This window comes from Solanum stenotomum, unplaced genomic scaffold (assembly GCF_019186545.1).
Source record: "Solanum stenotomum isolate F172 unplaced genomic scaffold, ASM1918654v1 scaffold9649, whole genome shotgun sequence".
Taxonomy (NCBI): domain Eukaryota; kingdom Viridiplantae; phylum Streptophyta; class Magnoliopsida; order Solanales; family Solanaceae; genus Solanum; species Solanum stenotomum.
In genome coordinates, this window is record NW_026037757.1 from 1,449,676 (window position 1) to 1,459,743 (window position 10,068).

The window sequence follows — 10,068 nt, forward strand, 5'->3', positions numbered from 1 at the left end:
ATGTAACTTCGCCTCTACATGAGGTGGGGTTATCTTGGAGGAATGGTTTGGTTGAATTTCTTGAGGAAAAAGGAAATATGAGAGAGAGTTCCAAGAAGTCTTATGGCTGTAGTGAAGTTTTGAAAACTAGAAGTTCTTATTAAAGAGAAATACGCTTATCATACTTGACTTGATATCGAGTTTAAGAATCAAAGAGCGACTTTTGATATCTAAAAATTTTCAACTTCTAAGACGAGAGTAACTCAATGTGAATTTTTCTTGGCAGTGTTATGTCAAGCATATTTTATGCCCTTTATAATATCGTACAAGTAGTGTATTATCATAATTTTAAGTTATATCATAATTATATTCTCACTAAATAACATCTTCTCTTCTTTACAATGTGGGAAAAGGACCGATTTAATTCGGCATGGTTCAGTATTCTGAAGTTTAGTTTTGGTATGTTGCGGTATAGTAAATTGATAATAATAATTTGTTCAACTTCGACTAGTATATACTCATATAATAGAGTGTTATGACTTTGACAATTCAAAAAAGGGTCTCAATTGTTTCATACAATCACATTACATATGTCGAAAAATATATTCAAAAGTAAGTACAAACAACTCATTTTGTTAATCAATTACATTTATATACATTTCAGTCATAATAGAGTAGTCAAAGTTTTAACTTCTAAACATTTAGTTTATATTAATACTAGGTTGCATTTTTGTTATTAATATTTTAATAATATATATGTTATTTATGTAACTATATACTTCGATAAGGTATTCAATATTTCAATCGAATACCGTATTGAATCTCAAATAAAATTTAAAATGTATATAGCATATAAAATAGAGCTGGGAACCTAAATAAGCCACAAAAACACAAAAGTGACCAAAATAAGCCACTACTTTAGTAAGTAACTACAATAAGCTTAGTGGAAGAAAAAATTCCACTTTATCTAATATTCTAAACGTTTTCCGTTAGTCTCATAATGTGTATATTTTAATATATAACAAAACTATTTCCTACACTTGATAAAATGGAACTATTTCTTATACTTTATAAAGTGTACGTTTTTCTTACACTTTATAAAGTGTAAGAAAAAAGTTCCACTTGACAAAGTGGAAGAAAAAATTCCACTTTACAAAGAGGAATATTTTTCACGTTTTTGCAGTGTTTGTCATACAATTATATTGATTTGACATATCATAAAAACGGAAAAAATTATTACACTGTGTATTTTTATTCTGAAAAATCCTCCAGCCTCTATTTAAGGAGGACGTTCAAACATAGTTGATAGCACCTACAACATCTTTTCTTCTATATTTGTTCATTTCAATCTCAAAAAAAAAAATGTCTTCTAAACCAAAAGTTAGAGTTTCGATTTATTGGGATGACGAAATTATACATGACGGAAATACCGTTTATTATAATTGTCCTCCCAAACACAATGCTAAATATTCAATTAATGTCCGATATCATAAATTTCTTTCATCAATTTATAAAAGAATGGGTATAAACAATACTGTTTATAATTTGATTATAGTTGGAAAATACCCTACTTCATTTTTATCACAAGGACAAGTAAATTTTGGAGAGTGGATTATCTATAATGACGAATCATTGACCGACTTTTTGAGGGTTCCAGATGACTACANTTCCAAATGACTTCATAGATCAAATCAAGTTAACAATACTTGAAATCTATGTTAGGAAGGAGCCTAAGACTAGTCAACAACGTTCTCCTTTATCGGTCGATGTCCATCCCCAATTAGAAAATCGTAATAGCGTTGATGGATTTCCAATAACTCAATCTACTGATTTTCCTAACATGACTCATTATCAAAATATTCTTATCGATCGATATGATTTTGATCTGAACGAAACTATCAATGAAAGTGACTGGTAATGCTCAATAATTATATTTAGATTATTATTTGTTGATTTTGTCAATTATTTATTAATTTATATGATTCATTATTATTATTATTATTATTATTATTATTATATATTTTGTAGCGGTTTACCTCAGCAAGATAGGAATATTGCTCCAAGTTATGGACTAGATAATTATTTTGGTCAGTCCTCACATTTTGAAATGACGGAAAATGTTGGGACATCCTCAAATTTTCATGTCTCGCCTACTTTTGATGCAGATGATTATCGATATGTCCAACACTTGATTTTTTATTTAAGTAAGTTAATTGCATGAGATAAATATTTATACTTTTTTACATATATAGGGAAAATATCACACAAGATGAGCCCATTGATCCTATGAATATCGATGATCGTGACCTTCCAAATTACGGCTCACCTTCAGCTAGTGATAGTGATGATTTGCCTAATGCCGAGGAATTAGGAGATAATGTTCCATTTGAGGCATCATCTAGTGATGATGGTTTTTTAATGCCCAATCGGTCGCCAAGACCAATGTCCATGAGTCCGTTTCGTAATCATGAAATTCCTTATCTTGATCATCTCCCAGATGGTCCAAATATCTTTGGTGATACACATGATGAATATTCATCACAACGTACGTGGCGTGAACCGGAAGATTTCATGAATGATGCTATTTATATTGAAAAAGGCATGTTATTCAATTCAAAGAAGCAGTTGCAAAGAGCAGTTAAACTTCTACATTTAAAGATAGCAAGGGAGTACTTTGTTATTAAATCGAAAAAGAAATCACGGCGACTCGTTTGCAAGCGTGTAGAACAAGGATGTCAATTTAGGCTAACTTCTTTTAAGGATAAACATACTAACATGTGGAAAGTTAGAAGATACATTAAAGAACATACATGTGATATGGGTACGTGCCGTGATGGACATTTCAACTTGGATGTTGAGATGATTGCTAACGTCCTCCGTGTTGATATAGAAAAAACGCCAAGGTACTATTTTTATCCTTAGATGATTTTTCTTTATTAAGAAAATATTCATTTTTTATTTGATAATTAATATTATTTTTACTTTTCAGGTTTCCCATCAAAGACTGTCAAACAGCCGTTCTTAAAGCATATGGCATTTCGATAAGCAGAAGAAAAGCCTATCTTGATCGCAAGCGTGCTTTTGAAAAAATCTATGGTACTTGGGAGGGTTCTTTTGCCAAGTTGTCGAGGTTCATGGAAGCTTTGAAATACTTCAATCCCAAAACAATAGTTGAATGGAAAACAGAGCGGCGTGTCGATGTCATTGAAGATGTATTCAACTATGTGTTCTGGACTTTTAAACCATGCATTGATGGGTTTGTGTTTTGTCGTCCTGTTATATCGATCGACGGAACACATGTCTATGGAAACTATGATATCAAGTTGTTGATTGCGATTGCAACGGATGGTAACGGCTCAATATTACCTTTGGCATTTGCAATAGTTGCGAATGAGAGCATGAAGTTTATTTTTGGATCATTTGCACTTGCACGTTGTCAAGGGTCGTAGAGATGTAGCATTGATTTCAGATAGGCATCACGAAATACTCTTATCCGTGTATAATTCTCCCAATTGGCAGGCCCCACCCCATTTGGGTTCCATCGTTTTTGTTTAAGACATTTGAAGGCTAATTTAAAAAAAAAATTCAAAAATTTCACTTTGAACAACATTTTATGGGCAGCTGCAAATCACTGTCAGGAGAAAAAGTTTTTGGAAAAAATGGAGATGATCAAGGAGATTAACCCGGAAGCGTATGTGTGGTTAATGAAGAACGATCTTGACAAATAGACATTGCACATGGGTGGAGGTAGGAGATGGGGAATGCTGACAACATATAGTTCTGAGTCATTTAATGGTCTTCTTAAGTCAGCCAGGGGCCTGCCAGTTACTGCAATGGTAAGACTCATTTACAATCAGCTTGTGAACCGATTTGTTACAAGATCAAAATTTGTCAATCAGCTAGTACAACAAAAGCAACAATGGATGCCTAAACCATTCAAGATTTTTGAGGATAATCGAAAAAAGTCACAGCGTCACACACTTATCAACTATCACCAACAAAGGGAAAACATATTTGAGGTGCAGACGCATGTGCATCATGGTCGTGGTGGTAATAAGCACATTGTAAATGCATCACAAGACAAATGTCAATGTGGTAAATGACAATCATACCACATTCTGTGTTCTCATGAAATAAAGGGATTTGACCAAATTGGGTATCAAGCATGGGAGCATATGGCACCAGAATTCAGCGTGCATAGCTACAAAAAATCCTGCTCTAGACAATTCAATCCACTCGGCGGTGAAAAGTATTGGCCTGATTGCCCTTTTCTTATGATAGCAAATAAAAAATATTTACGAAAAGTGGGCGTAAATAAAATCACCCGTATACATAATGAAATGGATGTCCCGCAAGTACACTCACTTGCAAGTGCTCAACGTGCAAATAAATAGGTTATGATACGCGCAACTGTCCTTCACGAGCTCGAAACGCCTCATATGGTGGTAGTAGCTAAAGAAAGATGCTTAAATTTGTTAATTTATTCTTGTATCAATTTCTATGCAACTTTTTATTCGTATTTTTGATCATTCTCTAGTCATGTTTATATTTTCAATTTTTTTTCATTCACTTTTTTTAAAAAAAATACATAAACAAAATAATAACTATATATAATTAAAATAATAATACTATACACCCTCAAAAAAAGATACATACACAATAATAATAACTATATATAATTAAAATAATAATACTATACACCCTCAAAAAAAGATACATACATAAAAATAATAACTATATATAATTAAAATAATAATACTATACACCCTCAAAAAAAGATGCATACACAAAAATAATAATATTATGTTCCACAACCCTTTCTTGAAATCCGTAGAACATCTCGCGGTCTAAGTCCCGTATATCCATCCTCATCTTCATTGTCCCTCTTCATCTTTTTGGCCGGAAGATCCTTTATGTTCACATTCTTTACAATTCTTTTAACAACTTTTTTTCTTCCAGGTGTTTGAGGCATATCATCCACTGGCATAATGAAAGTAACATCAGAAGATGAGAGTGGTGACAAAGTGGTCTGTAAATAGGAAGTTAGATAGTAGAAATTGAAAATTAATTGACAAAAATAAAGAGATCTATCTTTAAAGAGATCCAGCAATACAACAATAAATCCAAGCACACCAACACTTTATATATATTCGTATGCTCCATTCTTTATTTTGGATCATAAAATCAGAACCAAGACTTCATTATTAAGACAAATAGTCAAACCAACCTAAGTTTCTTTACATTTAGCATAACCTGTTTCCACCAAGACATGCAGTTTGGAGTGATTGGTTAAAATTTTGAACAGATACAAACATCATGACAACCAAAAAAACTGAGAAATGCAAAATTAAACCCAACTGATAGAAATATTATCTCTAACTGCTCCAAGCATCGATACATTTATCCTAAAGCTGATAATGTCAAAGTATGTCTTTACTACTACATTTCTTATATAAAATCAAAGCATTAATAACTAATGTAAATATTTTAAAATAAATAAATAACATAAACCTGTGTCGCATCGGGATCCTCATTAACTGTCGGAACGATATCCTCTATGATCGTCGTGGGGCTAGAATCCACGGTAGATGAAGACCCCGTAGTATGAATCTAAAAAATAATTAAAAGTTAATTTAATATAAAATCAAAGCATTAATAACTAATGTAAATATTTTAAAATAAATAAATAACATAAACCTGTGTCACAATGGGATCCTCATTAACTGTCGGAACGACATCCTCTCGGTGGATGAAGGCCCCTTAGTATGAATCTAAACAATAATTAAAAGTTAATTTAATATAAAATTAAAGCTTTAATAACTAATATAAATATATCAAAATAAATAAATAACATAAACCTGTGTCACATCGGAATCTTCATTAACTGTCGGAACGACACCTCTATGATCGTCGTGGGGCTCTTCTCCACGGTGGATGAAGGCCCCGTAGTATTAATCTAATAATTTAAAGTTAACTTAATATAAAATCAAATGGAGAAAAATACAAATTTGGATTCAAACACTACAACAAAAAGGGGCATTGGCGGCAATAAAAAAAGGCTACAATATCCCTTCTAAAAAGTCTTAATCTCCCCCTTTAGCATCTATTATCGTTTCTAGTAAATTCAATAAAATTATTACTAAAATAGAGCAATAGATAGAGAAAAAGGTTATTCCTCCCAATAATTCTCAAATGGGAAGATAAAATAAGTGAATTGTAGTGAGGTCTTTGTGACAAGTAGGCCAACACTGCACTGCCCCAACTATACTTACCTACGTCTTGGATGGGATCTGGGAATGCCAAGTATTGTAAGCTAATAAGGTTCCCCGACGTGTTCAGAAATAAGATGCCCCCCAATATAACAAGCAGTCTAGAAATTTTCTCAACTCGCTCCACTGGAGTAGCATCTCCTATCGGATATACTTGCAACTGATCTCACAAGTAGCCGGTAATGCTATGTATCCTCACCCGGCTCGCACCATCCATATCAGCAGGTGCTATGGCGCATCATGTGAGTGTCTCTAATAAAGTACGCCATGGACGAATACTCCGTTCAACATCCTGCATGTACACAACATCACCATTAATGCGCAAACCAAACAAGACCTGAACATCCTGTAATGTAATCGTGACCTCACCAAAAGGTAAGTGGAAGCAATGACTCTCTGGCCTCCAACGCTCAACCATAGTTGTAACAAGGGCACGGTCATACTGCATCCTACCCACACAAACTACATCATACAGTCCTGACCTACGTAAGATCTCCTCAACACGTCCATGAGGTCGATGCAAACGAAATAAATTCCAAGCATCATTCATGCGCACCGTCCTCATAAGGCTACTAAATGATATCTAACCTTTCCATAACAATTCTGATTTATGCTCATGCTAAGAGAGAAGAAGTGTACGATCAATCGGTCCAGGATTCACAACACGCTCCATTATATTCTGTAAGAAAAATTCTATTAATTCGTTTAATATAATTATATCTTGACAAATTAAATTTTGAACTATCTTCAAACGAATAATTGTACGAGAACTAAAGAATCTCTAACTTCAACAAGTCAATTAAATGTGTTATTTGTCGAGTCAACCACAAGAAAATAAAATAGAAAAAAAATGATACTGTGAGCACTTTTTTTCGATAGAGAATAACTTTTCACATCCTTGTCAAGAAATAAGCTAGAATAGTAGTTGTGGAAGCTATATTGTATTAACTACATGCTGCTACTGCTTTTGGCTTGAAATGAGTACTGTTCTAACAACAATTTTGGTGGCTTATGGCTTAAAGTTATTTTGCTTTGAAATTTGACAATTATAAGTTTCATTATGTCCATTACATGTGCTTTCAATTTGAGACTTGATAGTGACGGTAAAGATGACCTCCAAGAATATCATTAACGATGGAATAGATGTGGGATTTTTTACAAAGTCAACTAACACTGATATAATTTTTACTCACATCTCATAGACTCAAACTATTACTGTGCTATTATTTGGGAGGGAATTCAAACAAATTGTACTTTATTTTATATGAGATGACTTTCACCATTATCTTGTATTTAAAGTGATGTCTAGGATGACTCATGAATTAGTGAATGCATATTGCAATTCATCGAACCAACGTAGGCATGATAAATTGATCAATTCATTTAGTGATTTCCTATTTCAACCTTTGTTTTGTCTCTGTTTTTTGCCATTACTTTGTGATTGGAACTTCTTATTGCACTATGTTTTAGGTTGTCCTTTCATTCAATAATGTGTGAAGGGACCAAGATGATATATTCAATCTGTTATTAGGTTAGGTCCATTAGTCCTTTAAGTTGTTCTACTCATTTTTTTTCCACTTCCTCTTATTCAATTGCATATTAGATTTATCCATTATGGCTCTTTCGAAAGTTGTTTACATAGACAATTTTTATTTCCATCTCATATTTTTTTATGTTTCTTTTTTGGATGTGATTTTGATTTTGAAGCTTCCTCCACTTTTGATGTTTCCTACTACTAATGTGGCATTTGGAGATATGGTCTTAACTAAGTCTTTATGATGAATGCACAACTGACCAAGTTTTTGCTTTATATTTTTGTATTGGTGTGAACGCTCTTGTATAAAATACTTATATTCCATCTTCCCTCTTTTTTCATTCTACAACTCTTGATATCTAAAGTTTCTATTATAATTCAATTTTAAATATACTATAAAATCACATTCTAATTCCATGAGGTAGGTGTAATATCTATGTACATTCTACCCTCCCTAGACCTCAACTGTCATTCCATTACTCTTGTTATTTTTGTATAAAATCACATTCTAAGAAATTCATTCATCAGTTGAATATATAAAACATATCCCTTTGTTCTCATTAGCTGAATATCTAAAACTTATCCTTGTATAATGTGTTGAATTTTTCCTAATTCAAGGTTCTTGTCCAATCTTAATTCTCATATGTCTTACTATGCAGGACTGCTTTGAACCTCATGTTGCCAAATCAGGACAAGATCTTAAACCTGTTATGGTTTATGGGTGAGTATTCCCTTGCTTAAGTCATTGTGTATTTGCTTTAAGTATTCTCAATTGTATACCAATCTCGAATTTATTAGTTCTGCTTAATCACCTTGATTTTAGGTATTTACCATTATAGTTTATGCTTAGCATAAGAAAATCTTATTACATGATTGCATAATGATCCAAAAGTTGGCAATATTGGTTTGTAATTACTTAACTATATTCTCCACTTAATTAGCAAAATTACTCTTTTTATTGTCTATAAGCTTTTTCTCTCCCCGTCCCCCTATTTCTTTTTCCATAACTTGATCTATTTTGGTCTAGTTAACATATATTTGTACCTGAAGTACATCAGCAAAATTTCCTATAACAGATTTTTATTTTAAGGGATTAGAAATGTAAATGTCTAATACATTTAGTAGTATAATTTGTAGCAAATGAGTAATGAAGCTAAGTTCCAACTTATTTCTAATCTATTATACTTTTGAAAATTTTGAACAAATTACAACATCATTTTAAAGTAATGAAAATATGAGATGAAAAAAATACCTAATTTATATAATTTGTAGGGTCGGATTGTTATGTTGTACTCCAATTTTTCAAGATTTTGATTTTTTAGTGTAGGGCCGCTTCAATTGTCGGATTGGACCATCAACTATTAATCTTCAAAGTGTTAAGTTTGGAAGCCATGAAAGTGAAAGGAGGGAAGAAGAAAGTGAAAAGGTAAAGTAACTTTTTATAAAGTGTAAGAAAAAGTTTCACTTTACAAAGTGTAAAAAAAACTTACACTTTATAAAGTGTAAGAAATAGTTCCATTTTATAAAGTGTAGGAAATAGTTCCGTTATATATTAAAATATACACGTTATAACACTAATGGAAAACGTTTAGAATAATAGATAAAGTGGAATTTTTTCTTCCACTAAGCTTATTTTAGTTACTTACTAAAGTAATAGCTTATTTTGATCACTTTTATGTTTTTGTGACTTATTCCCTTCCATTTTTTTTAAAAATATATTTTTTCATTGTTTCTCTTTTCATTATTTCTCTTTGCATCAACAACATGCATGAATCCTCTAAATGAATACATAACATACAAGAATCAGAATTGTTTGACAGAATCTATTTAGCATTATTCTACAAAAATGATATAAATACGAAAAGATAGAAATTCTAAAATCCAAGTATTCCTTCTACTATTTTTAAGAAAAAAAAAGCATACCTCAAAAATAAAAAAATTAACTTGGCTCCAAGCTTTTCCGAAGATTTATAACCGTAATTTATCGTGGAACTTGTTAAAACAAGAAAGCCCCAAAATTGATTTTAAAATATAAGAGCTATCATTTATCCACGAAATGAGGTATTGACCCATTCATTGTCTTTCTGTGTTTTTGTTCTTTCACACCTTCACTTCATCCACCAATTATCGGGAACAAAATTGTGAGGGCTGAGAAATTTTTGCGCAGGGCTTGAGTTTTACAGCAGTAGATTTGAAAGGGGTTTATATATGTAGGTTCGAAAGGTAATGAAATATTGAAGGTAATAAAAACTAAATGGCATTGTTTGGTTGAGAGATGTGGATTTC

General features: G+C 32.1%; 1 protein-coding gene across 1 annotated transcript in view; it reads left to right on the forward strand.

The window, feature by feature from the left end:
* LOC125853102 (zinc finger CCCH domain-containing protein 55) overlaps nucleotides 1-10,068 on the forward strand; it is a 42,215-nt gene that overhangs the window by 4,743 nt on the left and 27,404 nt on the right. The window lies entirely within an intron of this gene.